Below are 17,421 nucleotides of genomic sequence, written 5' to 3'. Positions count from 1 at the left end.
GGAGGAGGAGGAGATGTCATGGAAAATACTTGATTATGGATAATTTGTATGTTATATGAATTTAAACTGCGCAATAACAGACACCATCGAAATATGCCAGAAAAGACACTTCACGGACTGGGTTGTGTAACTGTACCGAGAGACATATGTCTAGATAAGATAAGGATATCAAGGAGCTTCCACATGTCGGCTCAAGGGGCCCTACCAAGAATATCAAGATATAACTTAGGTGGGGTTGGCATCTCACATTAACCTTAGTATAATGTACTGAAGTTATAAAAGTAATCATGAACTGGATATATATATAATGTGTGTGTACATGTATGTGTGTGTGCCTATATGTATATAGATATATGTATAGAAGTGATATTTGAAATATTACACCACAGAATCATCCTGAAATATATTACACAGATCGCGTGACCATATTCTTAGCTAAGGGACACATGATGAGGTAAGATAAGAACTTTGAGCTACTTGGGACTCTTGGCACTCAGTCAAGAGCTTTTACACTGTGACTTAATAGTTTCTTGAAGGTATGCAAATGAAGAATCAGAATGTATCCAATGAATGCCATGTATTGTCTAAGAAGTAACCAATCAGAGGTCAGATTGAGAACTGTGCAAAAAACTATTATATTTCTTGGAATAATGAGATGTAACCAATGGACATGAAGAAATGTTTTGGATTGGAAACTAATCAGTAAACGTGCATAGTTAATTGTCCAATGATGCTGCGACACCCCTATGTTGGGGGGCTATAAATAAAGAAGCCCGACACCGATCGGGTGGAATTTCTTTGATGGATCCATAACTGTGTGGGCTCTTTCCTTTAATTCCTCCATCATATGACGTACTGAACTCTGGGTGTGGGCAGCCCTACTGCACGGGTCACCTGGACTTCAGTCACAGGGTACACTCTGCTGTCCCTCACCAGGCTATCGCCGTAGCATGGGTCATATGATGTCAGTCACAAGGTACACTCCGCTTTCCCTAAATGGCCATATATTTTTGCCGTAACATTAAGTGACACTGGAGTCTTGTTTTTGGGCGCGCCCCTAAAAAACATGTCATTCCTTTATTTCCTAATACAGGTTCAGGGGTGATAGCTGTTTGTGGTTCTAATCGTGCCACCCTAATACCTGAAAAGGGTTCCGGATTACTGTTTTTTGGGGAATTTAATTCCATTTCTTCTCCTAATTTTTTATTAGCTTCCATGAAATCCAGTGGGGTGTCTTCTATGAATAGATTTAGGATAATGTTATCAGTTTCTTGTAGAGCACTAGCAGGTTCCGCCAGGACCTTGGTTTTGGCTGGAATTATGGACATCGTAGGTGTTTTTGTTCAAAATCATTTGGGGTAATGGGATAGATATTTTCTATTCTAACCAGCGGGGTCTGGTCGGGCTTCTTCTTACTTGTGGCCCCCCTTGATGAAATATTGAATGGTTTGCTGACTATGGAATTACTCATCCTTTTCTTCACCTGAGGCTGCATTCCCACGAACGTATATCGGCTCGGTTTTCACGCCGAGCCGATATACGTTGTCCTCATCTGCAGGGGGGGAGGATGGAAGAGCCAGGAGCAGGAACTGAGCTCCTCCCCCTCTCTGCCTCCTCTCAGCCCCTCTGCTCTATTTGCATTAGGGAGAGGCGGAATGGGGCGGGGCTAATTCTCAGAACTTAGCCCTGCCCCCGTCCCGCCTCCTTTCATTGCAAATAGTGCAGAGGGGCAGAGAGGGGGCGGGAGCTCAGTTCCTGCTCATGGCTCTTCCAGGCTCCCCCCCCCCCCCCTGCAGATGAGGACGACGTATATCGGCTTGGCGTAAAAACCGAGCCGATATACGTCCGTCTGAATGCAGCCTGAGTCTAAGAAAAAACTTTTGTTTCCCTGTCCACACTCACCCTTTTATGGGACTTTAATATCCTTTATTATTCCTCATGTTATTAGTAATCGGCTTTTTACAACCCCTGGGGAAATATTTGTGGGTTTGAAAATCATTAGAATCTCTTACCAAATTATTAACTGTACGAAATGTTATGGGCAACTCAAATTAGTTTTTAAAGTAAGAGGAAAGGCCTCTACCCCCCCCCCCCCCCGCACATCCATCACTTGCGGAGCATGCAATTATCAATTTAATACACTTCAGACACAAATACTTTCTTTTATCAATCAATTTCATTTATCTATTAAAAGACCCGAAAATGTATCTTCCGACTTCAAAGCTTAATATAGCATTTTTAATTACTTTTAATCATTATGAGTGATATATAAATAATAGTTTTAAGCCTTCTTCTATCAAAGTGTAATACATTATGTATTTATTCCGTTATAAAGTTGTTATGATAACTGGTATTGTATACATATGTTTTAGTATGATATACTGATCGGTAAACTATGGTTTCTGATTATACTTTATGCAAAGTGCTGATGCTTGCAATCAAAAGTCTTTTTATTTTCGTTGATCTAAAGACTTGCGTCTAGTGAGTGATTGTTTCCATGGGGATGGACGCCTCAATGTGAGTTTATCTTTATGTGTGTATATATATATATATATATATATATATATATATATATATATATATATATATATATAATCTGTATCTAAGTGATGTGAAGTATGCTTGAGGAAGGTACATTGTGTGGTGCCAATATGCGTGGCAATTTGTATTAAAGAAATTCCCCCGCACCTGAGTCCCTAAAGAGCGCAGAGTGTTTCTTTCCTCGTTACCTTTGGTTACACTCAATAGTGGCAAAGAAACCATTAGGACTGCTTGCCCTTAACCATCTGAAGATTGAGCCAAGTAGGAGTGGCTATACCTACTTGCTTACCATGATAGGCCACTACACCAAGTTTACAGCATCAATTCCTGTAAGAGACCTAACTGCCAAAACAGCAGCCAAAACGCTTTGGAAATCCTTCTTATTGCCTTATAGCACACCAGAAAAGATCCTCACTAGAGATGAGCGAGCACACTCCTCCGAGCTTGATACTCGTACGAGTATTAGGGTGTTCGAGACGCTCGTTACTCGAGACGAGCACCACGCGGCACTCGACTCAATTGCATTATCTTCCCTGAGAAATTTGCGCGCTTTTCTGGCCAATAGAAGCACAGGGAAGGCATTACAACTTCCTCCTGTGACGTTCAAGCCCTATCCCACCCCCCTGCAGTGAGTGGCTGGCGAGATCAAATGACCGCTGAGTATATAAAGTGGGCCCGCCCGCGGCTCGCCACAGTCACACACTAAGAAAGATCAGGGAAAGTGCTGCTATAGGGAGAGTGTTAGCGTCTTCAAGAACCCCAACGGTCCTTCTTAGGGCCACAGCTCACCTAGTGCATTACTGTTGTGGCTGCTGTGAGCAGTTTTGCACTTTTTTTTTATGTATATTGGGTGTGCAGGCTATATCGTTCTTAGGCTGCAGTCTGTACTTGAGCATAGGGGCAGTATTGGTCAGGCAGGGACAGTGGTAGTGTAGAATCCTGTCTACAAGTACTCCAACGGTTCTTCTTAGGGCTACCTGTGACCGTGTGCATTTAACTCCGTGGTTGCTGGGAGTTGTAGTACCTCAGTATTGCACAGCAGAGCCAGCGTGCAGCCTTCATGTAAATATTTTTCTGTCCGCAGTTAGTGTAACATCAGCGCTGTCTGCCTCTAAGTCTACGCCAAGAAACCACACATTTTTTACACCGCTCTGTGTTACACGCGTGTCTCAGAAGTGTACGGTGTATCAGACGCCCATAGATTGAAAGTGCAATACACTCTGCATAGCCTCAGCCTGCATTGCATCGGAAAAAAAGGAAATTTAAAAAAGAAATCCTTTTTACGGCTGACGGTCACCCAGTGCATTTGCCTGCATGGCCTGTGGGACTTCACGTCCCTCCAAACTGCATAGTGCACAGCAAGGCCTGCGTGCAGCCTTCATTTAAATATTTTGTGTTCGCAGTTAGTGTAACGTCTGCACTGTCTGCCTCCAAGTCTACGCCAAGAAACCACAAATTTTTTACACAAGTGCACGGTGTGTCTGACACCCATAGATTGAAAGTGCAATACACACTGCATAGCCTCAGCCTGCATTGCATCGAAAAAAGAGGAAATTTTAAAAAGAAATCCTTTTTACGGCTGATGGTGACCCAGTGCATTTGCCGGCGTGGCCTGTGGGACTTCACGTCCATCCAAACATTTTTACCGCTCTGTCTCTGCTCGATTCTTAATCCACCATGCTGAGGGGTAGTGGTAGGGCTAAAGGACAGGGACGGGGGCGAGGATGCGGAGTTCCAAGTGAGGGTATGGGTATAGGCCGAGTTCCTGGCCCAGGCAAATCACAGCCGGCTGCTGCGGGAGTAGGAGAGAGGACAGTTTCTGGGGTCCCCATCTTCATACCACAATTTTTGGGTCCACGTGGTAGACCTTTATTAAAAACCGAGCAGTGTGAGCAGGTCCTGTCATGGATGGCAGAAAGTGCATCCAGCAATCTATCGACCACCCAGTCTTCTACGCTGTCCACAGCTGCAACTCTGAATTCTCTGGCTGCTGCTCCTCCTTCCTCCCAGCCTCCTCACTCCATGAAAATGACACATTCTGAGCAGCAGGCAGACTCCCAGGAACTGTTCTCGGGCCCGTGCCCAGATTGGGCAACAATGGTTCCTCTCCCACCGGAGGAGTTTGTCGTGACCGATGCCCAACCTTTGGAAAGTTCCCGTGGTCCGGGGGAAGAGGCTGGGGACTTCTGGCAACTGTCTCAAGAGCTTTCAGTGGGTGAGGAGGACGATGACGATGAGACAGAGTTGTCTATCAGTGAGGTAGTAGTAGGGGCGGTAAGACCGAGGGAGGAGCGCACAGAGGATTCAGAGGAAAGGCCGCTGGACGATGAGGTGACTGACCCCACCTGGTGTGATAAGCCAACTGAGGACACGTCTTCAGAGGGGGAGGCAAGTGCAGTAGCAGGACAGGTTGGAAGAGGCAGTGGAGTGGCCAGGGGTAGAGACAGGGCCAGAGCGAAGAATCCCCCAACTGTTTCCCAAAGCACCCCCTCGCAGCAAGCCTCCGTGCAGAGGGCTAGGTGTTCAAAGGTGTGGATGTTTTTCAGTGAGAGCGCGGATGACCGACGAACAGTGGTGTGCAACCTGTGTCACACCACGATCAGCCGAGGAGCCACCAGTACCAGCCTCACCACCACCAGCATGTGCAGGCATATGATGGCCAAGCACCCCACCACTGCCTCTTCCCCTGTGCCCAAACCTGCCACACAGATCCAATCTTCCTCCTAGGACACAGGCACGAGCACCTCCCGGCCTGCACCCACACCCTCACCTCCATGATCCTCCACCCCATCCAGCAATGTCTCTCAGCGCAGCGTTTAGCTGTCGCTAACACAAGCATTGGAGCGAAAGTGCAAATATGCTGCCACACACCCGCATGCAGAAGCTTTAAACATGCGCATTGCCAAACTAATCAGCCTGGAGATGCTGCCGTACAAGCTTGTGGAAATGGAGGCTTTCAAAAACATGATGGCGGCAGTGGTCCCACGCTACTCGGTCCCCAGTCACCACTATTTTTCTCGGTGTGCCGTCCCAGCCCTACACCAGCACGTCTCCCGCAACATAAATCGTGCTCTCACCAACACAGTTACTGGGAAGGTCAACTTAACGACGGACACGGGGACAAGTACTGGCAGGCAGGGCCACTATATCTCCCTGATGGCACATTGGGTGAATTTGGGGGAGGCTGGGACCGAGTCAGATTCTGGGACCGCTCACGTCCTACCCACACACAGAATAGTGGGTCCTACCTTGGTGCTGGTATCTACGGCGTTTTATGCCACCTCCTCCAAACCCTCCTCCGCCACCTTTACCTCTCAATTAAGAAGTGTGAGCACGTCGCCAGCAGTCGAAAGCGCGTGGCAGCACAGCGGTGGGCAATCCGTGCTGAAACTAATCAGCTTAGGTGACAAGAGGCACACAGCCGCCGAACTGTTGCAGGGTCTGACAGAGCAGACCGACCTCTGGCTTTCGCCGCTGAGCCTCCAATCGGGCATGGTCATGTGTGACAATGGCTGTAACCTGGTGGCGGCTCTGCAGCTCGGCAGCCTCACACATGTGCCATGCCTGGCCCACACCTTCAATCTGGTGGTTCAGCGGTTTCTGAAAAACTGCCCCCACTTGTCTGACCTGCTCGGCAAGGTGCACCGCGTCTGCGCACATTTCCGCAAGTCCACGACGGGCGCCGCCACCCTGAGGACCCTGCAACATCTGCTGTGCGACGTGCCCACACGGTGGAATTCCACGCTGCACATGTTGGCCAGGCTGTATGAGCAGCGTTAAACAATAGTGGAATACCATCTCCAACATGGGCGGCATAGTGGGAGTCAGCCTCCTCAATTCTTTACTGAGGCATGGGCCTGGATTGCAGATATCTGCCAGGTCCTCAGAAACTATGAGGAGTCTACCCAGATGGTGAGCGGCGATGCTGCAATCATTAGTGTAACCATTCCTCTGCTATGTCTGCTGAGAAGTTCGCTGCAAAGCATAAAGGCTGACGCTTTGCGGTTGGAACAGGAGACGGGGGAAGAGAGTATGTCGCTTGATAGTCAGAGCACCCTCATGTCTATATCCCAGTGCGTTTTGGAGGAGGAGTAGGGGGAGAAGCAGGAGGAGGAGGGGGAAGAGACAGCTGGGCCCACTGCTGAGGGTACCCATGCTGCTTGCCGGTCATCTTTTCAGCGTGTATGGGCTGTGAAGATGGAGGAGGATCCTGAAGGTGATCTTCCTAGTGAGGACAGCGATGTGTTGCATACTGGTACCCTGGCACACATGGCTGACTTCATGTTAGGCTGCCTTTCTCATGACCCTCGCGTTAGATGCATTCTGGCCACTACGGATTACTGGCTGTACACCCTTCTCGACCCATGGTATAAGGAGAACATTTCCACTCTCATTCCCGAAGAGGAAAGGGGTTCGAGAGTGGTGCAATACCACAGGGCCCTGGTGGACAAACTGATGGTAAACTTCCCATCTGACAGCGCTAGTGGCCGAAGGCGCAGCTCCGAGGGCCAAGTAGCAGGGGAGGCGTGGAGATCAGGCAGCATGTCCAGCGCAGGCAGGGGAACACTCTCCAAGGCCTTTGCCAGCTTTATGGCTCCCCAGCAAGACTGTGTAACCACTCCCCAGCCAAGGCTGAGTCAGAGGGAGCACTGTAAAAAGATGGTGAGGGAGTACGTAGCCGATCGTACCACTGTCCTCCGTGATGCCTCTGCACCGTACAACTACTGGGTGTCAAAGCTGGACACGTGGCACGAACTTGCACTGTATGCCCTAGAGGTGCTTGCTTGCCCTGCCGCTAGCGTCTTGTCAGAGCAGCTGGGGGAATTATCACGGATAAGCGTACCTGCCGGTCAACTGCCAGTGCCGACTTGCTTACACTCATAAAGATGAACAAAGCCTGGATTTCCCCAGACTTCTCTTCTCCACCAGCGGAGAGCAGTGGAACCTAAAGATTCTTTTCGCTGCAATCGCGGATAAAAGCATTCTTCTCTATCACCGGGGAAAAAAAGGACATTTACCTTTGTCAACCTGTGTATGATATTAGTCCTCCTCCTCCTGCTCCTCCTCCTGAAACATCATGTCATCACGCTGAACTGCAAATTTTTCCGCGGCCCAAAAGGCTCTGTTTACAATTTTTCAAAGTTTCAAAAGTACTGATACTTTAACAGACAGCATTTTTTTTAACAGGGCTGCCTCCAGGCTCTGTTACAAATTAAGCCACAGCAAGCTGTATCTTTCCTAAAATATTAATGGGTTTCACCTGCCCTCTCGGTTAAGCAATTTTTCAGGGGTACAGTTGTACTGTTGGTACACTAATTTTTCGGGCCCTCGCCTATACTGTAATCCAAGTAATTTTTCTGGCCTTCGCCTACACTCATGGTACACCAATGTGTCAGGGGTTGGCCTATACTCTTGCTACAGAAATTTAACTGGGGTCTGCCTGCCTATACATCTGCCACTGTAATGCTACAGGGGTCTACCTATACTTCTGCAACAGAAATGTTACTTCGGTCTGCTTATACTTCTGCAACAGAAATGTTACATGGGTCTGCCTATACTTCTGCCAGATAAATGTTACTGGGGTCTGCCTTTACTTCTGCCACGTAAATGTTACTGGGGTCTGCCTATACTTCTGCAACATAAATGTTATAGGGGTCTGTGTATACTTCTGCTACAAAAATGTTACAGCTGTCTGCCTATACTGCTGCTAAAGAAATGCTACAGGGTTCTGCCTATACTTCTGCAACATAAATGTTACAGGGGTCTGCCTATACTGCTGCTACACAAATGTTACTGGGGTCTGTCTATACTTCTACTACAGAAATGGTACTGGGGTCTGCCTATACTGCTGCTACAAAAATGGTACTGGGGTCTGCCTATACTGCTGCTACAAAAATGGTACTGGGGTCTGCCTATGCTTCTGCTACATAAGTATTACAGGGGTATGCGTATACTGCTGCTACAGAAATGTTAGTGGGGCCTGTCTATACTATTACTACAGAAATGTTACAGGGGTCTGCGTATACTTCTGCTACAAAAATATTACTGGGGTCTGCCTATACTTCTGTCACGTAAATGTTCCAGGGGTCTGCCTATACTGCTGCTACAGAAATGTAACTGGGGTCTGCCTATACTTTTACTACAGAAATGGTACTGGGGTCTGCCTATACTGCTGCTACAGAAATGGTACTGGGGTCTGCCTATACTGCTGCTACAAAAATGGTACTGGGGTCTGCCTATACTGCTGCTACAAAAATGGTACTGGGGTCTGCCTATACTTCCACTACAGAAATAGTACTGGAGTCTGCCAATACTGCTGCTACAAAAATGGTACTGTGGTCGGTCTATACTTCTGCTACATAAATGTTACACCTCTTTGCCTATACTAAACATAGTAACATAGTAACATAGTTCGTAAGGCTGAATGAAGACAATGTCCATCTAGTCCAGCCTGTCTATCCTGTGTTGATCCAGAGGAAGGAAGCAAAAAACCCCCCAAGGGCAGAAGCCAATTAGCCCTTTTGGGGGAAAAATTCCTTCCCGACTCCCTAATGGCAATCAGACTGTTCCCTGGATAAACCCCTAATAGTTCCTACCTGCCTGTATACTCGGATTGACAATTAACCTAAGATTTATATCCTATAACTAGCTGATATACCCGGCTTCGCCCGAGTTAATTTGGTACTGGTGTTTATCTGGTGTTCACACGGAAAATCTTATGAAGTCGTAGTTACTTTAGAGATACTGAGGAAAAACATATGTTCACCATTTTGCATAGTTCTCTGCGTTACCCAGGAAACCCCACGTGGAGGTAACCATGCGACGTTTCTTTTATATAAAATGACATCAGGAAGTGAGAGAATTAGATTACGTACATAAAATTTTGACACTAATTCTTTTGCGCTTAGAATTGAATAATCGAGTTGAGAGTGAGACCCATTAGCTTTTCCTATTTATGACATAATCAATGCTCGTGCCAAATTTCCTATTTCTATGACACCGGAAAGTGAGAAAATTACATTCCGCACGTAAAATTTGGACGCTAATTCTTTTGCGCATACAATTGAATAATGGAGTTAGGACCCATTAGCTTTTCCTATTTATGACATAATCAATGCTCGTGCCAAATTTCACGTTTCTATGACACCAGAAAGTGAGAAAATTAGATTCCGTACGTAAAATTTGGACGCTAATTCTTTTGCGCATAGAATTGAATAATGGAGTTGGGACCTATTAACTTTTACTATTTATGACATAATCAATGCTCGTGCCAAATTTCCTGTTTCTATGACACCGGAAAGTGAAAAAATTACATTCCGCACGTAAAATTTTGATGCCAATTCTTTTGCGCTAGAATTGAATAATGAATAATTGAATAATGAATAACTTTTCCTATTTATGACATAATCAATGCTCGTGCCAAATTTCCCGTTTCTATGACACCGGAAAGTGAGAAAATTACATTCCACACGTAAAATTTGGACGCTAATTCTTTTGCGCATAGAATTGAATAATCGAGTTGGGACCCATAAGCTTTTCCTACTTATGACATAATCAATGCTCATGCCAAATTTCCCGTTTCTATGACACCGGAAAGTGAGAAAATTACATTCCGCACGTAAAATTTGGACGCTAATTCTTTTGCGCATAGAATTGAATAATCGAGTTGGGACCCATTAGCTATTCCTATTTATGACATAATCAATGTTCGTGCCAAATTTCCCGTTTCTATGACACCAGAAAGTGAGAAAATTAGATTCCGTACGTAAAATTTGGACGCTTATTCTTTTGCGCATAGAATTGAATAATCGAGTTGGGACCCATTAGCTTTTCCTATTTATGACATAATCAATGCTCGTGCCAAACTTCCTGTTTCTATGACACTGGAAAGTGAGAAAACTACATTCCGCACGTAAAATTTTGACGCCAATTCTTTTGCGCTAGAATTGAATAATCGAGTTGGGACCCATTCGCTTCTCCTATTCATGACATAATCAATGCTCGTGCCAAATTTCACGTTTCTATGACATTGGGAAGTGAGAGATTTAGATTATGTACATAAAATTTTGACGCCAATTCTTTTGCGCATAGAATTGAATAATCGAGTTGGGACCCATTAGCTTTTCCTATTTTGGAGATAATCTATGCTTGCGCCAAATTTCATGTTTCTACGACATCGGGAAGTTGGAGAACTTTTGGCGAGTCAGTCAGTCAGTCAGTGAGTCAGTGAGTAAGTGAGGGCTTTCAGCTTTATATATATATATATATGTCCTTCCTCTCCAGAAAGACATCTAGTCTCTCTTAAACTCCTCTATGGATTTTGCCATCACCACTTCCTCCGGTAGAGAGTTCCACAGTCTAACTGCTCTTACAGTAAAGAATCCCCTTCTATGTTGGTGATGAAACCTACTTTCCTCTAATCGTAGCGGATGCCCTCTCGTTACCGTCGCAGTCCTGGGTATAAACAGATTACGGCAGAGATCCTTGTATTGTCCCCTCATGTACTTATACATAGTTATTTGGTCGCCCCTTAGCCGTCTTTTTTCCGGGGTGAATAATCCCAGTTTTGGTGCCTCTCTGGGTATTCCAGTCCCGTCATTCCATTTATTAGTTTAGTTACCCTTCTTTGAACCCCCTCCAGCACTGTAACATCTTTTCTGAGCACCGGTGACCAGAACTGTGCGCAGTATTCCATGTGAGGCCTGACAAGTGCCTTATATAGTGGGAGGATAATGTTCTCGTCCTTCGCCCCTATACGTCTTTTAATGCACCCCAAGACTTTATTTGCCTTTGCAGCAGCTGACTGGCATTGGTTACTCCAGTTCAGTCTATTATCCACTAATACCCCCAGATCCTTTTCCATATCACTTTTCCCCAGTGGTACCCCATTTAGTGTATATTGGTGACATCTGTTTCTCCTGCCCATGTGCAGAAACTTACATTTATCAGTATTGAACTTCATTTGCCATTTTTCTGCCCAAGCCCCTGGCTTATCTCGGTCCGTTTGTAGCCGCACATTGTCTTCCGTTGTATTAATTATATTGTATAATCTTGTATCATCTGCAAATATTGATATTTTGCTGTGCAGCCCCTCTATCAGGTCATTGATAAATATGTTGAACAGAGTGGGGCCTAATACTGAACCCTGTGGCCCCCCGCTAGCGACTGTGGTCCAATCAGAGTACGAACCATATACTGCTGCTACAGAAATTTTACAGGGGTCTGTGTATACTGCTGCTAGAGAAATGTTACTGAGGTCCGCCTATACTTCCACTACACAAATGGTACTGGGGTCTGCTTATACTGCAGTTACAAAAATGTTACAGGGGTCTGCCTATACTGCTGCTACAGAAATGTTCCTGGGGTCTGTTTATACCTTTGCTACAGGAATGTTACAGCGGTGTGTCTATACTATGGGTGCACTAAGTCTTCCCATCGCGGTGTTTTACCTATGTGGCACAAATAATACAGTGACTGACTAGGCCAGAATTGCTGGCCGAGGCCAAGTTGCTTGGCAGGGCGAAACTCTCCCATGGTTGGACACTCCGATTTCTTCCTGTGTAATACCATCTTTGTGCACTTACAGCATAGGCTAGGCCAAGGAACTCAAAGACTGCCCCTTCCAGTGTTGAGCTATCTGTGTTGGGACACATAGATTTCCCATTGCTATGTAACTCAGGGCACCTTGGGTCACAGGAGGTGGAGGCGCCTGACCTGGGCCCGCTAACGTGCTTCCCACACAGACTATTGCGGGTCCTGGTCATGGTGTCTTGGCCTTGTAATGCCACCTCCTCCTCCTAATTGGGGTCAGGGGATCAGCACTGGGCATCATGTATTTTCTCCCGTGTTACCACAATTATCTGAGACACTGGTTTGGGCCAAAGAAGAGGAGCGTTACTGCATTGATGAGACGTACACAGCTGTACTAGCATCGGAGTCCGGTCTATGCCCACGATTGCTGAGGGTGTGGACAGAGGCGTATGTCCTCGGCACAGTGAAAGTCTGGCATGTTTGGGCACTATCATTTCTTCATGTTTATTACTGTCTTTGGGTTCCTTCAGCTCGCCTACGCTGTGGGTGCACAAAGACTTCTCATGGACTTTCCATTGCTATGTCAGTCGCAAGGTGTTTGCCGGGATCGAGCCTGGCCAAGGGCCCGTTCACATCCTTCCCACACAGGCTACAGCGGGTCCTGGTCATGGTTTCTTGGCCTTGTAAGGCCACCTCCTCCTCCTGCTTGGGGTCAGGGGATCAGCATTGCGCATCATGTATTTTCTCTCGTGTTACCACAGTTATCTGAGAAACTCGTTTGGGCCACAGGAGAGGAGCATTACTGCATTAATGAGACGTTCACTGCTGTACTAGCATCGGAGTCCGCTCTATGCCTGCGATTGCTAAGGGTGTGGGCAGAGGCGTATGGCCTCGGCGCAGTTAAAGTCTGCCATGTTAGGGCACTCTGATTCCTTCATATTTAATACTGTCTTTGGGTTCCTTTGACTCTAATATGTTGTGGGTGCACACCGACTTCCCATAGTGATTTGCCTGTCCGGCACAAAGTGACTGACTTGGGTAGGGTGCATAGTGCAGATGCCTTTCCCCTTGCGGTGTCGTTAGAGCTATCCGAAACCTAGACAGAATGAATACTGTGTGGGCACATGGAATTGCCATTGCTATGTCAGTCGTGGCACCTTGGGGCTCACAAGTACTAGCATCGGAGTCCGCTTCATGCCCGCGATTGCCGAGGCTGTGGGCCGAGGCCTATGTCCCGGGGGAACTGCCACTGCACCAGGTTGGGCCTGTGGAACTTTTTCCTGGCTTATCCAGTCTTTGGAGCGGTGAAAGAAAACATAAATGATTTAATGAGACCTTCACAGGTGTACTAGCATCGAAGTCCGCTTCATGCCTACGATTGCTGAAGCTGTTGACCGAGGCCTATGTCCCGGGGGAACTGCAACTGTGCCTGGTTGGGCCTGTGGACCTTTTTCCTGGCTAATCCAGTCTTTGGAGCTGTGAAAGAAAACGTATCTGATTTAATAAGACCTTCACAGGTGTACTTGCATCGAAGTCCACTTCCTGCCTACGATTGCTGAAGCTGCTGGCCGAGCCCTATGTCCTGGGGAACTGCAACTGCACCAGGTTGGGCCTGTGGACCTTTTTCCTGGCTAATCCAGTCATGTGAGCAGGGAAAGAAAGCGTAACTGATTTAATGAGACCTTCACAGGTGTACTAGCATGGAAGTGTGCTTCATGCCCGCGATTGCTGAAGCTGTGGGCCGAGGCCTATGTCGTCGGCGCAGTGTAAGTCTGCCATGTTTGGCAACTCTTATTTATTTATTGTTCATGTCTACGACCAACCTATGCTGTTGGTGCACACAGACTTCCCATAGAGGTGTTTTACCTGTCTGTCCCCAAAACACTGACTGACTTGGGTAGGGGGCAGAGCGCAGATGGCTTTCCCCTTGTGGTGTCGATTGAGCTATCCGACACCTAGACAGAATCAATACTGTGTGGGCACATGGATTCCCCATAGCTATGTAACTCATGTCCACGTTTGCAGCTCCTGACGGAGGTTAGCACTTTATTGGAATGAAGATCGAACGTCAATTTCTCATCGATTCTCAACAGCATTGTGGGCTATCGCCCCCCCCCCCCTTTTAAAGAGGGCCACTGCCTGGCCCTGCCAACCCTCTGCAGTGTGTTCCTCCGGATCCTCCTCATGGCAGACGCACTTATAAATAGGCATGAGGGTGGTGTGGCATGAGGGCAGCTGAAGGCTGCGCAGGGACACTTTGGTATGCGCTGTGGACACTGGGTCGTGTGGGGGGGTTGGGCAGCATGTAACCCAGGAGAAGAGGCAGCGATGTGTCCTGCAAGCAGGGATTGTCCTTGGTTGGAGGTAGTGTGGTGCTTAGCTAAGGTGTGCCTTGCTAATGAGGGTTTGTCCAAAGTAAAAATTGTTGGGGGGGGGGGGGGGGGCACTCTTGCCGCTATTGTGGTTTAATAGTGAGACCTGGGAGCCTGAGATGCGGCCCAGCATGTTGCCCCTCACCTGCCCTCTCCGTTGCTGTGGCGTTTCCATCACTTTCATAGGTTTTCCAGATTTTCACAAGTGAAAACCAAAGCGGAGCATCGGTCATATACAAAAATGCTCGAGTCGCCCATTGACTTCAATGGGGTTCATTACTCGAAACAACCTCTCGAGCATCGCTGGAAGTTCGAGTCGAGCAACGAGCACCCGAGCATTTTGGTGCTCATCTCTATTCACTATACAACCTACCTCAAAATGAACATGTCCACCCCCCACAACCGGGGCCGACGCAGATGAACCATTGCCAGAGTCCACAATTTTTTCAACAGAGGTTTATGAAACACACGATGGATTCTCATAGAACTAGGAAATTACACCGAACCAATTCTTTCAATGATTTTGAATGGACTGACGAATCGTGGATCCAACCTGAATGACCGCTGTTTGATTTTTAGTTTCCTAGTAGACAACCAAACCAAGTGACCCACCAAGAAAACAAATCTCTCCGAACGTCTGTTATCCGTCACCAGTAAGGATGAGCGAGTATACTCGCTAAAGCACTACTCGTCCGAGTAATGTGCCTTAGACGAGTATCTCATTGCTCGTCCCGAAAGATTCGGGGGCCGCTGCGGCTGACAGGTGAGTCGTGGCGTGGAGCAGGGGAGAGCGGGCAGGAGAGAGAGAGAGATCTCCCCTCCGTTCCTCCCCACTCTCCCCCGCAGCTCCCCGCCCCGCGGCGGCACCCGAATCTTTAGGAACGAGCGGGGAGATACTGGGCTAAGGCACATTACTCGGACGAGTAGTGCTTTAGCGAGTATACTCGCTCATCCTTAGTCACCAGCTTAAAATTTTTAGCTGAGGTCCCCGTAAAATCCAGCGGTCTATTGTTTTGCGCAAAAGCCTCAGTCTCCCAGCAGGAGAATCCCGAGGTGACTAAGTCTTCGCACAAACCTCACAGGAAGCAACAAAACAGAAAACATCTCGTCGCAAAGATGGCCACCAAAACCTTCTTGTGAGTAGCTTCCAGGTGCCCAGCCAACCCTGCCGGTGACACGTCCTGCACATTACAGACCTGCTCCTCCAACCCCTCCGAAAGAATGGGCATGGGAGGTCTATCAGAAATTACGGGAACGAAACTCCCTGAAACCGCATCACCCTTGGGGCTCCTTTCCACTGGCGATAGCGACATCGCTGTGAGAAAACCGCAATGTTAAAATCACATTGCAATGCTGCAAAATCGCAAGCGTTTGCGTTGCGATGTGAGAATCTGTTTTGCTATTGCACTGTATGGGCGACAGAAAAATGCAAAATGCTGAAACAATCCTCCGGCTGCGATTTTGCCCTGAAACATCGCTAGTGGAAAGGCTGTCATAGAACAACATGTGTGGGACTTTCCTGCGAGAGCTCGCACTGTCGCATCGCACTGAACATGTGCGATTACCTCCCCAGTGGAAAGGAGCCCTTAGGGATCCTGCACTTTTGCGTTTTTCCATGCACGTTTTTTCACGTGATATCGCTGCATTTTTTTTTTTACGCAATTGTCATTGAGACTTTCTAATCTTAAAAATGCATTGCACAAAAATTGCAAAGCACAAATCTGCGCTGCGTTTTTAACATTAGAAAGTCCCATTGACAATCGCATGAAAAAACGTGCAAGAAAAACGCAAGTGTGCCGGAGCCCTTAACGTTTTTATTGCCTGGTTGACATGTGACAAGAAAGTCAAAACGTGAAAGAAACAATGACCACCGTGCCCGTCTCCGGTTAAGTCTCTTGGCTGACTCCAGGTAGATTACGTTTTTGTGATCCATACGTTTTTGTGATTTCGCCAGTGGCAGCGTCCACGGATGGAAATTCTGCGGAAATCGCACCGCGGAATATCCCCCCGTGTGCAGGGGGCCTATCTGTGTATTAAAACATTTTTGTGGTCAGGGACGCAGCATAGGCAGATGAGAGTTATCATACTGAAGGGCAATTTCAAGTCGCAGCGTCACAGAAGAATTTGGGAGTACAAATGTATGGCCATGTGTTTCTCTCATGAGAACAATCACACGTTGCTCTGCTGGATAACGCCGGACCAAAAGCAGCCAGATACGGGATATATACTACAGGGAATGCTCAATCGCTGATAGCATGCAGAAAGCCAGATAGCTTTATAGAGGAGCAAAAATGTGCAGGCTGATTGAGCAGCCACTCAACTCAACCCAGGGTGGCGGAGGGGTGAACTCGCTCCAGATTGTCTATGTCTTTTTTAAAGTGGGGTGCCCAGAACTGGAGGCAGTATTCCAGATGAGGTCTGACTAAGGGGGAATGCTGGCGGCTGGGATGAGTCCCGACTGCGAGAATTCTCACAGCGGGATGTGACCTGTGCCCCTGCAGTGACCCACAGCTCACCTCCTCTGGTGTCTTCTCTCTGCTCCGCGATGTGCCAGCTGGCGCACAGCCACACATGTGCAGAGCAGAGCCGGCGCGTCAGCCTCGCACAGAAATAGGACATGCTGCAATCTGTTTACTATGTAAGATTTCATGCAGCCAAATTGCGACTGTCTGCATAGGATTGCATAAACTAATGGCCGCGTGCATTCACCCTAGGGAAGAGTGGAGGAGGATAATGACCTCACGTGATCCAGACTCCAGGCTTCTCTTAGAGTTGTGTTTGCCCATTTTGGCTGCTGCTCCCCCCATCACATGAGCTCCCTTCCTCTCATTCCTGGATACCCCAGGGCGATGCTGGGCAGTATATACAGTATATACAGTATCATCCAGTAATAATTAAATAGTATATTAAATAACAAGAGTCTAAGTCAGAGATGGCCCACCCACCGTGAGCAGCCATTGCCCAACAGGAACGGATG

This window comes from Eleutherodactylus coqui, chromosome 1 (assembly GCF_035609145.1).
Source record: "Eleutherodactylus coqui strain aEleCoq1 chromosome 1, aEleCoq1.hap1, whole genome shotgun sequence".
In the NCBI taxonomy this organism is placed as follows: Eukaryota; Metazoa; Chordata; class Amphibia; order Anura; family Eleutherodactylidae; genus Eleutherodactylus; species Eleutherodactylus coqui.
This window is presented reverse-complemented; position numbering follows the sequence as displayed.